Source organism: Giraffa tippelskirchi, chromosome 9, assembly GCF_054371585.1.
Source record: "Giraffa tippelskirchi isolate mGirTip1 chromosome 9, T2T-mGirTip1v1.2.pri, whole genome shotgun sequence".
Classification (NCBI taxonomy): domain Eukaryota; kingdom Metazoa; phylum Chordata; class Mammalia; order Artiodactyla; family Giraffidae; genus Giraffa; species Giraffa tippelskirchi.
Window position 1 is genome coordinate 152,790,145 of NC_137283.1, and position 14,409 is coordinate 152,804,553.

Genomic DNA, 14,409 nt, shown 5'->3' on the forward strand with positions numbered 1-14,409 from the left:
AAACTGGAGGACTTTTCTTAACTATAATTATTTTATTTGAAATATTTAGTTGATTATGAAATAAAATTAAACTGATGTCAATTTTCACTCAGAGTTTATTTATTGAATAGCCTGTGACCATTTCCTATTTATTTGGTATTTTAGCTCAATCAAGATCATTCTCTAAAAAATGGGGAAAAAAATCGTTCTTTATAAACTATTCCAGAGACACAAACCTTGTTTTATCTAATAACGTATAACAGAAAAAGGGTAACATCACAAAGAAAAGAACAGAATTTTCAGTGAATTAATATAGATGAAAAATAAGTTATTTGTTAAAAACATGAATTTAGATTCTTATCTCACTAGATAAACAACTTCAGAGTTAATTAACTTTTTTAGAGAATAAACTTTTTGAGATATAATTTACTTTTAACCTTATATTAGTTTTAAGTGTACAACATAAGGATTTGATATACGTATATACTGCAAAATGATCACTGTAGTCCACTCTAATTAACATCCGCAGCCACACTTAGTTACTTGTGATGAGAATTTTGAGGATCTACTCTCAGTTCAGTTCAGTTCAGTTGCTCAGTTGTGTCTGACTCTTTGCAACACCATGGACTGCAGCACGTGAGGCTTCCCTCTCCATCACCAACTCCCAGAGCCTACTCAAACTCATGATGCCATCCAACCATCTCATCCTCTGTTGTCCCCTTCTCTTCCTGCGTTCAATATTTCCCAGCATCAGGGTCTTTTCCAATGAGTCGGTTCTTTGCATCAGGTGGCCAAAGTATTGGAGTTTCAGCTTCAGCATCAGTCCTTCCAATGAATATTCAGGACTGATTTCCTTTAGGATTGACTGGTTGGATATATCCATTTTTACAGTGTATATGATCTACTTTCAGCATCTTTCAAATATACAATATGGTATAATTAACTATAGTCACAATGCGGCACATTACTTCTCCAGAGTTTGTTTATTTCACAACTAGATGTTTATGCCTTTTTTGACAAGCTTCACCCTTTTGATCTCCACTTCCCTCCCCAACATGTCTGGCTCTCTGTTTTCTGATATCAGTAGACAGTCCTATTGGTTCATTTGGAATTTTGCTTAATGTATATATTGCCTAGTCTTGGAACGACTAGAAATAAGCTTTCTGAAACTAAGAAAAAGAACCCTAGTAATGCATGAAAATCACAAGAAAAAAAAAAAAAAACTGCAAAGCTACAGAAGTGTCTAATTTTAGTGCGAGTAGTATCTGATTTACTCATAAGAAAGAAAAAAACAAATCAAGCTAGAAATTACCAAAATTACCTAGCTACTGGGTATCAGGAGCAAAAGAAGGGATAGGTTGCTTATCTTTCATAGTGTGAGAGTAGAGGACATGCTCTTCTGGCTGCCAAACCCTCTACTAGTCTGAAAACCAAATTTCTTTCCCTAACTAGCTATCCATGTGATTATAGCAGAAACTATCACCACATCCAATGTAACCTCATTGACTGGTCTAGAAGGCGTCTGATCAAACAAATCCTGTGGTCCTTTGCAAAGGATTTTGTGGTAGGGATCCCAAGAGAGATCAGTATCTCTTAGATGATTAAAACTGTAAGAAGTAAGATGTAAAAGCTGTTTTCCTGCCATGTGATAGGAAAGAAATTAAACTGATCCACAGAGAGAAATTAAAAAAAAAAAATGCACTAGTCAATGGATTTGAAATTCTTAGTTTTTGTAGCTCCTGAAGGCTGGATACATTCCTTGCCTTCATAAGGCAAGAGTAATGAAATCTTTCCTGGATTCAACTGAATACTATAATAGCTTTCTAGCAAATTTTCATTTTTCTATAGATCAAATTGAGTTAGACTACGATCACTCACCAAAAAGGTTTCTAACAAAACAGAAATTTAATATATACGGCTTTATTTCTGAAGCTGATAAATTAAGAAATATGGGCACAAGTGTATTATGAGAAATTTTATTAGCAACTGCTGGTGAAATTAGAGTATTTATTTTAGGAAAACAGGCAATTTAAAACAAATGAAAAACACACTCAGGGATATAAAGAAATATTTGAATATACATGAGGGACATGACTTAATTATAGCTAGGAAGCCTCAATATTTTAAGGTATTTTATAAATTAATTTATATATTCAGCCTATTTCAGTCAGAATCCTTCTGTAAGGGTTTATGCTTTGATTTTTGTATCTTTTTGTTTGTATTTTATAGATGAAGATGGAAGTCATGTTGGAAATAAAACTTGAGACAAAGTCATCAAGATTCTGACAAAGAAGAGTAATGAGAAAGAATCTGGGCTATTAGATATTAAAATATTCTTAAAGCTAAAGTTATCATTCAACAAAAATATCAAAAGAAAATAATGTACAAATCAATTTAATAGAATAAATGAAACAAATCAAACAAAGAACGTATGGAAAATTACTGATGTTGAGAGTAGAATTTCTGATAAATGAAAAAATTGATTCACAAATGTTTGGGGGAAACTAGATGGTGAAAGAGAAAAATATCTCTCTCATTTATCTTAAATAAGTTTACAATGAATAATAAATGTAAACATTAAAATAAAGGCTAAGATCATGGCATCTGGTCCCATCACTTCATGGCAAATAGATGGGGAAACAGTAGAAACAGTGGCTGACTTTATTTTTTTGGACTCCAAAATCACTGCAGATGGTGATTGCAGCCATGAAATTAAAAGATGCTTACTCCTTGGAAGGAAAGTTATGACCAACCTAGACCTAGACAGCATATTAAAAAGCAGAGACATTACTTTGTCAACAAAGTTCCGTCTAGTCAAGGCTATGGTTTTTCCAGTAGTCATGTATGGATGTGAGAGTTGGACTATAAAGAAAGCTGAGTGCTGAAGAATTGATGCTTTTGAACTGTGGTGTTGGAGAAGACTCTTGAGATCCCTTGGACTGCAAGGAGATCCAACCAGTCCATCCTAAAGGAGATCAGTCCTGGGTGTTCATTGGTAGGACTGATGTTGAAGCTGAAACTCCAATATTTTGGCCACCTGATGTGAAGAGCTGACTCATTGGAAAAGCCCCTGATGCTGGGAAAGATTGAGGGCAGGAGAAGAAGGGGACGACAGAGGGTGAGATGGTTAGATGGCATCACCAACTCAATGGACATGAGTTTGAGTAAACTCCAGGAGTTGGTGATAGACAGGGAGGCCTGGCGTGCTGCGGTTCATGGGGTCACAAAGAGTTGGACATGACTGAGCAACTGAACTGAACTGAACTGAATAAAAATAGAAAAATATTTTTTAAAATATTTACATGGAAATAATTTTTCTGAGTGAGTTTGGATAGTGGGTAATCAGAATTTTTTTTTAATTTTGAAGTTTAATTTTTTAAATTAAATCTTGCTATTTACAATTTATACTTGGAGTCAACTTTATGAGATTTAATTCATATACAATTAGATTCATTGCATTTTAAGTGTTGAATTTGATCCATTTTGAAATAGATAGACACCCATATTAAGGGTTTCCTGGTAGTTCAGCTGGTAAAGAATCTGTCTGCAATGCAGGAGACACCTGTTCGATTCCTGGGTCAGGAAGATTCGATGGAGAAGACATAGGCTACCCACTCCAGCATTCTTCAGCTTCCCTGGTGGCCCAGATGGGAAAGAATCTGCCTGCAGTGTGTGAGACCTGGGTTTGATCCCTGGGTTGGGAAGATCCCCTGGAGGCGGACATGACAACCCACTGCAGTATTCTTGCCTGGAGAATCCCCATGGACAGAGGAGCCTGGTGGGCTACAGTCCATGGGGTTGCAAAGAGTCATCATGACTGAGCAACCAACACTTAAACATACATAGATGTACTTCCTATCATCATGGATTACGTTTATTTGTCCCCAAGTTCTCTACAAATGAAATCACACAACATGTGCTATTTTGCCTCTGGTTTCTTTCTCTCAAGATAAGTATTTGAAATTTATCCATGTTGTTGCATGTTTCAAAGATTCATTTTTAATTTTTTTTTTACTGTTTTTAGAGATTCATTATTTAATAGATGAATAATATTCCACTGAATCCATATACTATGACTTGTTTATTTGCTAGCCTATTCAGCGTTTTGGGCTTCCCGGTGGTGCAGCACTAAGGAATCCTCCTGCCAATGCAGGAGCTGCAGGAGGCACGAGTTCAATCTCTGTGTCGAGAAGATCCCCTGGAAGAGGAAATGGCAACCCACTCCAGTATTCTTGCCTGGAAAGCCCCATGGACAGAGGAGCCTGGTGGGCTACAGTCCATGGGATCACAAAGAGTTGGCCAAGACTGAGCCACTGATCTCACACACATCCACCCTGAAGTCAGAAAGATCTCTGACCTAGTTTATTCCTACTGTGTAATAACTGTGCAGAGCCTTGTAGCTGCCTTGACCTCCCTGAACCATGAACTCTCTCCTCAACTTGGAGAGACCAGTGTGCTGTGCTTAGCATTCCTTCTCCTTGCCCTGGAATATGTCTTCCAAAAAAAGAAATAGGACATGACTGTCGGACTTCCCTCCTTTGTTTTTACTCTTTTGGGAATCAAACTCATGTACTGCCTGTAACCAAATATGTTCAGTTTTATACTTTGTTGTCAGAAGATTAATCTTATGTCTTTCATCTATTTTGGCTGGAGGTGGAAGTCTCTGAAAAGCTATTTTTTAAGAATAAAAAAAAATGATTAAACATTACCTGAGTATAGTATGCTATTAAACCCTATTAAAAGACAAATTATGAACTGTGAGTAAGAGCTTTAGTGTAGATTGAATGTTCTACTGTTTAATTTAGGAAAACAATACCTTAGTGGAAAATGCATAGTGGATCAGGTAATTTGCAAAATAAAGATATAAAAATAGCTCATATGGTCTTGAAATTTACTTTTCTGGAGTGTACTTTGGCCATATAAATACTCTTTGAGGATTAAATAAGCATTTGCCCTGGAAAAGTAATCTTAGTTATTATAAAATTTTACATTTAACTTACCTTCTCAGGGACCTGATGATTATTAAACCAAAGCCTCCACTGAAAAGACAGCACACAAAACAAGCCCCTTTCCCAAATCCAAGCCCACTTACAACTCCCAAACCAAGTAAAAATGTACTCTTGACCTAGAGGTGATTCAGTCATTATTTGACTTTTGAGATGAGCTGGGATTTGAATTTACAGTCAGAGACGGAGTGAGTGCAAGTTAAAATTCTCACTGAACTCCACGGATAATACCCCCAAATCTCTGAACTCAGATACTGATCACGTTCTGCAAATGCTCAAGCAGAAAAGTCTGGTGTCCTGCAGCGAAGTAGGTATTAAACAAGGGTTACAAATAAATTGCAAAGACCTAGAACCAGAAGTCATGGAGAAGTAGAAGATGAAGTGGATAGTATAAATCTGTTAGTGTTGTGTTGTGTATAAATCAGTTGTGTCTGATTCTACGTGACCCCGTGGACTGTAGCCTGTCAGGCTCCTCTGTCCATGGAATTCTCTGGGCAAGAATACTGCAGTGGGTTGCCATTTCCTTCTCCAGGGGATCTTCCTAACCCAGGTTTGATCAAACCTGCCTTTCTTGTGTCTCCTGCATTGGCAGGCAGGTTCTTTACCACTAGCGCCACTGGGAAGTCCATATAAATCTGACCAGGGTGAATAAACGAAGTGAAAGGAGAGAAAGGAAAGCAGATTACCGGAGACACATGACTGGAGTGGGAAGACAAGAGAAAGAGGGAATCCTTCCTGTTTTCTCTGCAGCTCTCTGGTGCTCTGGTTTCCAGCTCTTTCTGAGATTTATTTTGTGGGCTTGAGTTCCACCTGTACTGGACAAGTGTTTCACTTGCTTGGTTAACATACGTCCCTTTTTGCTTACCTAATTTTCTTACAGGAATCATTCTTCATTTGACATGGCCTTATGGTAACTCTCAGTTATCCTTTCCCACCTGTCCCTATGTCCTCCACCCTACTTACCAAAATGAAGGTACTTCCATGATGGTCCAGTTCAGTTCAGTCGCTCATTCGTGTCCAACTTTGCAACCCCATGGACTGCAGCATGCCAGGCTTCCCTGCCCATCGCCAACTCCCAGAGTTTACTCAAACTCATGTCCATTAGTTGGTGATGCCATCCAGCCATCTCATCTTCTGTCGTCCCCTTCTCCTCCCACCTTCAATCTTTCCCAGCATCAGGGCCTTTTCAAATGAGTCAGTTCTTCCCATCAGGTGGCCAAAGTATTGGAGTTTCAGCTTCAGCATCAGTCCTTCCAGTGAATATTCAGGACTGATTTCCTTTAAGATGGACTGGTTGGATCTCCTTGCAGTCCAAGGGACTCTCAGGAGTCTTCTCCAACACCACAGTTCAAAAGCATCAATTTTTTGGCACTCAGCTTTATAGTCCAACTTTCACATCAATACAAGACTATTGGAAAAACCATAGGTTTGACTAGACAGATCTTGTTGGCAAAGTAATGTCTCTGCTTTTTAATATGCTGTCTAGGTCTATGTTGGTCATAACTTTCCTTCCAAGGAGTAAATGTCTTTTAATTTCATGGCTGCAGTCACCATCTACAATGATTTTGGAGTCCAAGAAAATAAAGTCTCTCACTGTTTCCACTGTTTCTTCACCTATTTGCCATGAAGTGATGGGATCAGATGCCATGATCTTAGTTTTCTGAATGATGAGCTTTAAGCCAACTTTTTCACTCTCCTCTTTCACTTTCATCAAGAGGCTCTTTAGTTCTTCTTCACTTTCTGCTATAAGGGTGGTGTTATCTGCATATCTGAGGTTATTGATATTTCTCCCAGCAGTCTTGATTCTAGCTTGTGCTTCCTCCAGCCCAGCATTTCTCATGATGTACTCTGCATATAAGTTAAATAAGCAGAGTGACAATATACAGCCTTGATGTACTCCTTTTCCTATTTGGAAACAGTCTGTTGTTCCATGTCCAATTCTAACTGTTGCTTCCTGACCTACATACAGATTTCTCAGGAGGCAGGTAAGGTGGTCTGGTATTCCCATCTCTTTAAGAATTTTCCACAGTTTGTTGTGATCCACACAGTCAAAGGCTTTAGCATAGTCAATAAAGCAGAAGTAGATGTTTTTCTGGAACTCTCTTGCTTTTTCGATGATCCAACAGATGTTGGCAATTTGATCTCCAGTTCCTCTGCCTTTTCTAAATCCAGCTTGAACATCTGGAATTTCACAGTTCACGGACTGTTGAAGCCTGGCTTGGAGAATTTTGAGTGCAATTGTGTGGTAGTTTGAGCATTCCTTGGCATTGCCTTTCTTTGCGATTAGAATGAAAACTGACCTTTTCCAGTCCTGTGGCCACATAATGGTCCAGTGTTTAAGATTTCATCTTCCAAGGCAGAGGTTGCAGGTTTACCCCTGGTCAGGGAGCTAAGATCCCATAAGCTTCGTGGCCAAAAAACCAAACCAAAACCAATACAGAAGCAATACTGTAAGAAATTCAATAAAGACCTATAAAAAAATGGTCCACATCAGATAGATCTTTAAAAAAAAAGTAGAAAAAATGTCCCTTTATCAATCAATATTCAACTAGTGCCTTTAGTTTAATTCCCTCTTTCCTTCTTAATTATTTCACTGTTTCAAATACCCCTTCCTTTTCTGGTACTAATACTTCCATCTTAAATTGAGATCATTGGAAACAGACTCAGATACTGATCTATATGCAGAAATTTGGAAGGGGGGATCTCAGGAAGAATATAAATGAGCAAGGGAAGCAGGACAGGGCAAAAGTAAAATAAGTGGCTTTTCCAATACAGATCTCAGCCAGTCTTGTGGACAGAGCTAGCATGGTCCTTCAGAGTGGTCCCTAAGTGAGGCAAAGGGCTGGATAGTGCTTAGGGTTAGGGTTGAGCTTCCCTGGTGGCTCAGTTGGTAACGAATCTGCCTGCAATGCAGGAGACCCAGGTTCGATCCCTGGGTCAGGAAGATCCCCTGGAGAAGGGAATGACAATCCACTCCAGTATTCTTGCCTGGAGAATTATATGGACAGAGGAGACTGGTGGGCTACTGTCAATGGGGTCACTAAAAGTCGGACACGACTGAACCACTAACACTAGGGTTAGAGTTAAGCGTGCTCTGAATGAGGCAATATAAAGATATGCCTTGTAGATGGGCTTTTCAGGGAGTTAGCTGCCAGTCAGGTCAAATTATCAGCATGGGGCTTTGTCAGGAACTCTAAATGGACAAAGATTCTCTCCTTGCCTAAATTCTACTCAGGCTCCACCCAGTGCTCTTCTCAAATAGACTTTGACTTTTGAGCTTCCGTTTTTGTCTCTGCATTGTCCAAATTTAGCAAGAATTCTGCTAAGGCAGTTTACCCATATTCCTCCACTCTTGATATTTGATCACTGTTGGTACCTAATCAGGTTCCTCCTCCTCCACCATCCCCCAGGTAATGTTTGGTCTTCTGGCCTGTCTTAACTAAGAAGCTCAATAGGCCAATCTAGCCCGTTTCCCCTCTTAACTAATTTCCTCTAGGAATTTTCCACCCACTGAACCCTACTCTCTGCTCCTTGACTATAAATTGTGAATATTCTTTATTGTATTCAGCATTGAGCCTAGTTCTCCAGTGAGGTCTCTCCTCCCCTATGCTAATAGTTTTTCTGAATAGAATCTGTTTTTACCACTTTACCCTCCAGCCCTGTTTATTCTTTGACAAAACTCACTTTGACTTCTCCAGGGACTGTTAGGCTGTTGATATTCATCACTAGTGTTGTTGCAAGGCTGCTGATGTTCAAACTATGATGGAATTGGCAAGAAGGAGCTGGGAGTAGGTAAGTTAAAAATGCCACATGGTTCAGTGTTCTTACCAAGACTGTGCAATTTTCTCTGAATAAATACTCCTTGAGTTGTTGCAAATATTTAGTTAATTTCCAGACTACTGAAAAAGTTCATAATTTTGGTCAGTGTCCTCATTGTTTTTATGAAGGAGAAAATTTTCAGAGGTCCTCATTCCATTCACTCCAAAAGTGCTTCTGCTTATCTTGGAATGTAGACAATAGTGCTGTAAAAATCTACGGGCCCGAAGGACATAGGTTCTAAAAATTAGAAACAGCCTATCATTTCTTCACCCAAATACTGTAGTCATGCCCCTGGCTCTGCTCTTCTTGTGATACAAAATGACAGCTGAGAGTTAACCATCCTTTGGGAGTAGTTGGCTGATTTTAATGGCAACTCTTTCTCAACCATGAATCTCTTGTGAGTTAAAACAGAATGGAGTGAAGTAAGTCAGAAAGAAAAACACCAGTACAGTATACTGAGCATATATATGTAATTTAGAAAGATGGTAATGATGACCCTATATGCTTGACAGCAAAAGAGACACAGATGTAAAGAACAGACATTTGGACGCTGTGGGAGAAGGTGAGGGAGGGATGATTTGAGAGAATAGCATTGAAACGTGTATATTACCATATGTGAAATTGATGACCAGTCCAAGATCAATGCATAAAGCAGGGCACTCAAAGCCGGCGCACTGGGACAACCCAGAGGGATGGGGTGGGGAGGGATGTGGGAGAGGGTTCAGGATGGGGGGACATATGTACACCCGTGGCTGATTCATGTCAGCATATGCTAAAGGCCACCACAATATTGTAAAGTAATTAGCCTACAATTAAAATAAATAAATTAAAAAAAAAAACAGAATGGGGAGTTAATGTTGAATGGGAACAGAGTTTCAGTTTAGGAAAGTGAAAAATTCAGGAGATGAAGGATGGTGAGAGCTGCACCACAGTGTGAATGTACTCAGTACCACCGAACTGTACAGGTACGTATGGTTGAGTGAGTGAGTGAGTCAAAGTCACCCAGTTGTGTCTGACTCTTTGCAACACCATGGACTATACAGTCCATGGGATTCTCCAGGCCAGACTACTGGAATGGGTAGCCTTTTCCATCTGTAGGGGATCTTCCCAACCCAGGGATCAAACCCAGGTCTCCCACATTGCAGGTGGATTCTTTATCAGCTGAGCCATCAGGGAAGCCCAAGAATACTGGAGTGGGTAGCCTATTCCTTCTCCATCGGATTTTCCCGACCCAGAATCAAACCGGGGTCTTCTGCATTGCAGGCAGATTCTTTAGTATAAAATATTATGAGACTTTCACCACAATAAAAAAAAAAGAATATGTAATGCCAATTGTTGGCTAAAAGATCATCACATTGTATCTCAATTTCAAAATCTGGACCATTTTCCCAATGCTCTCTTTCAATCCTCCAACTTGCCTGCTAAATCCACAATTTCATTCAACCTACTTCTTTTGGAAAAGTATGGAATTCTGTAGTTCAATCCCTTCCCTCAAAGGTCTTTGAATGAGAAGATGCTCATGTGTAATAAACATCGAGATCAAAGGTGCTGCTTGAGATGATTTCAGTCTTTATGTTTAGACACTTCTGTTTACCTCACTGGAAGGACACACAGCCATCAGTGGTAGAAGTAGGTGATGAGACTTGTGTGCAGGGATTTTTTTTTTATTCTGAGTCCTACCTTGAAGTGTGAGCTTTTCCATAGTTTTTTCCTCACTGTTCCTCACTGAATTTCTCATTAGATGAGACACTTTAGTAACATTCCCCACATGCTTTGACATTTTTTTTTTTTTTGAGGAAAATGTTTCATCCTATTAGGTTAATTCCCCCCGAAGGTATTTGCATAAGTGGTGTGGGTCTGGCCTTTTGACGTTATCTTCCTGAATGATCTCTGACTGCTCACTCAGGCCTGTTGTATTGTAGATGCAGGGTCTGGCCTCACTGAATCTCGTGCTATCTTTACCAAATCAAATCTGTAAAGTTCACTTGCAATTTAATGTATTGTTTTTGAGTCATCTTGACATTTTGACTTCATAAGTGTAAACTGAAAACTGCATTTACTGGAAATTTGCTTTTAAAAATAAAACAACATAGGCCAGATCCCTGATCTACAGCTGCTTTATAAGATTAGGCAATGCTTATGAGATAATGCTCCTCAAAGAAATTTTTAAAAAGAAATTTATATCTAACATTTTTAAAATGCATGAAGAGTATGACTATGTTCAATAGGAGCAGAAAATATACAAGGAACAGTATAAGTTATTATGATCAAATCTACTTTTTTAAAAGTGAGGCAGAGAGCATTATCAAATATTAAAGGGGTGACAATATTTAGCATTGTTAAAAAACTGACAGAGAAGTTTCTCTTTATTTCAAAGGTAAAAATGCTGTACATAAGTAAGGTTTTTGGTACATTTAGCCTATATTTAAAAACCAATGCATATTAATTTTAATTAATATTTAGAACCTTTGGAAAATTCATAATAAATGACATTTTACTTTGTAGTAATATTGAAAATTGAAATTTTCCCAGAGGATAATTTTTATTAATGACTTAAAGAGTCTTGAGTTAATTCTTACTGTTGATGGAACCACAATACAATCAATTTCATCATTTTGTTTTTCTTAACCATTTAGAGATACCCAGACATATTGGCATTTAGAGGTGAACAAAATAGTTAAACGGAAGTGAAGAGGAACTTTGAGTAACTTACCTCATACAGTCTAAGATTAAGAATTTGGGGCAGTTATAAAAGGTATTTAGATAACTGGGTAATTTGAATATAGACTTGACGTAGCTCAGAAGATGAAACTGTCTGCAATGCAGGAGACCTGGGTTCCATCCCTGGGTCAGGAAGATCCCCTGGAGAAGGAAATGGCAACCCACTCCAGTATTCTTGTCTGGAGAATTCAAGGGACACAGGACCCTGGCAGGCTATAGTCCATGGGGTCACAAAGAGTCAGACATGACTGAGTGACTAATACACAGACACACACACACACACGTTTGGTGGCATTAGTTTTAGTGTGACACTAGGAGATTATTATAAATTTCAATAAGTGTGAAAATGTTATTGCGATTATGTAGAAATAGATGTTTCCATTTCAGAGATGCACACTAAAAGGTGAAGACGGTGACATCTGAGGGAAGTCGGGAGGAGATGCTGGTGAAGTCACTTCTGAGAGAAGCCCACTATGCTCGCTCGTAATGAGTTCAGGCTGAACCACCCACCAAGGATGATATCTCCTCGGTGAAGTTTAGTCCCAAGACCAGCTCCTGCTCGTCTCCTCCCAGGATTCAGCGATGCATCTCTGCGATGTTCTGGTTCTTCGGCTCGAGTACCAACATCCAGCGCTGTCTGGGATGTGTGTTCAACGATCCAAAACACACCCTGAGCGGGGGATTAAACCCTCGATTGAAAATGCGTGATTCCAACACTGATCAAGAAAATCTTGTTGGAACGCATGATGCCCCATTTGATGCGGTGAATTTTGTCCAGAAGTGACTGTGGTGGTCACTGGGCATTGGGATCAAACAGTTAATCCGTGGAACCCCAGAACTCCTCACGGTGCTAGAACCTTCTCTCTGTCTGAAGATGGCTGACTGTGAGCCAGGCGGGCCGTAAAGTATTAACGTGGGATCACAGAACATGGATTCCGAGCGACAGTGCTGGATGTCCAACCCGAAGTACCAGGCTCACTGCTTTGAGCATTTTCAAACAAGCAGAATTATGTATTAAGCTCTTTTGAAGGCCAAGTGGCTATTGAATACTTCCTGCTGAGCTCTGAGGTACAGTAGAAGCTTGTTTTCAAGTGTCCAAGGCTGAAAGAGAAGAATACTGAGTGGATTTATCCAGTCAGTGCCATTTGTTTTAACAACATCAACAATGTATTTGCCATGGGTGGTTCTGAAGGATTTGTCAGTATTTCAGGTCCATAGATACCCCTCCAGCATCACATCAGTTGTCTTCAGTAATGGTGGGACTACATTTGCAATCGCATCATCGCCTATATATAGGACGATGACACAGGCTGTCCTGAAGATGGTTGCTCATTTGCCAAGTGACAGATGGAAGAACAAAATCCAAGTCCACCTAATCATCTCCTGAAAGTGGTTTCTCTACAGAAAACTCTTCTGGTTCCTACAGATAGATGTGTATCTCCTAGGTGTGTTAGAACCATTGTTTTTGATATGTTATTTAGTATGAATTTCTCTGTTTTCTGTCTGACAAAAAACTTGTCTGTATGTCTTTTCATATTGACTTTGTGTAGAATGCAGAGTCTTTATGTACTTTGTATGTCAGTGACTCTAAAATACTTTTAGAGTATTAAAATACTTTTACCAGAAGAAAACTAAAAGAAGCAAATATGACAAAATTTTAAAATCTAGGCAATGAATATATAAAGGAGTGTTAATGATACCATTTTCTCTACTCACCTATATATTTGATTGTTTCAATAACAAAAATTTTAAAACATGTTTCTCAACTAAAAAATGTTTTAGCAATTGAGATTTTGCAATATGTGAATTAACAACATCTTATTACCATTTTTTTGTTTACTCCCTAAATTTTCTAAATCCTTATAAAACTAAAATGTAAACCAGAATTAAATATTTGATTAATTTCCTTGTTTTGAAAGAAATTGCAAATAAAGGAATATAGCAATTAATTTAAGAAAACGTTTCTACATTTTCCTTTGTTCTGTCTTTTTTCTTCCTTCTTTCTACTATCATAAAATTTTTATAAAAGGTTTTAAACAAGATAACATAAATAAGAAGTATATGACAAAGTTAGGGCCAAAAGGAAGTAAAATAGAGCCAGTAATGAGATTAGTGCTCAAATGAGAGAGCCTTACATCCTAAACACTTAACAGCAAAGGGCCACGGATTTGGTTTTTAGCTTTCTAGATGAAAATTTAAAAACAGAAACATGAGTAGTCATATCATTCAGAGTGCTCATAAAATAAAGCCAAATATTCACAAAGAAGAGGCACAGTAATTTCTGATTTGAAGTTCCTAAACAGGATCTGTATGATGAAATGAACAAAGCCTTAAGCAATACGCTTAGGGTAACTAAGCAGAGTTTTATGAGAATGTATCTTAATTTAGGCAGTTGTCCTTGTAACAAAAAATAATCACTTAAAATAAAACCATAAGGGAAATGCCATAGTATCATCCAGATAAACGGCATCTTAGAGATCTTGAGAGATTTTGGAGTATCTGAAACAAATCTTTTTAACTAGTTTCAAAAGCCCAAAGGGAATTGATCAAGAAACATTAAAAGAAAAGTTCTAGGGATCCTGTAACTTGTGTCCATTGGTGGGTGTGAGTGGGCATGAATGCATTTTTTTGAGGACAGGGTTTGTAACTTTTATCAGAAGAGAAGGATCTTTGCTCCAGGAATGACTGAGAACCACTGATTTACAGAAATAAAGAAACTGCATATCCATTATGGATATCTTTTTCTTAAAAAAAAAAATTATTTATTTTCTTAATTTTGAATAGGTTGAATCTAAGTTGAGGCATGCAGGCTCAGTAGCTGTGGCGTGTGGGCTTAGTTGCCCCGAAGTATGTGGGATCTTAGTTTTCTGACCAGGGATTGAAC

General features: G+C 38.4%; 1 pseudogene; it reads left to right on the forward strand.

The window, feature by feature from the left end:
- The first annotated feature begins 11,998 nt into the window (after positions 1-11,998).
- On the forward strand, positions 11,999-12,901 carry LOC145521588 (mitotic checkpoint protein BUB3 pseudogene; annotated as a pseudogene).
- The last annotated feature ends 1,508 nt before the right edge of the window (positions 12,902-14,409 follow it).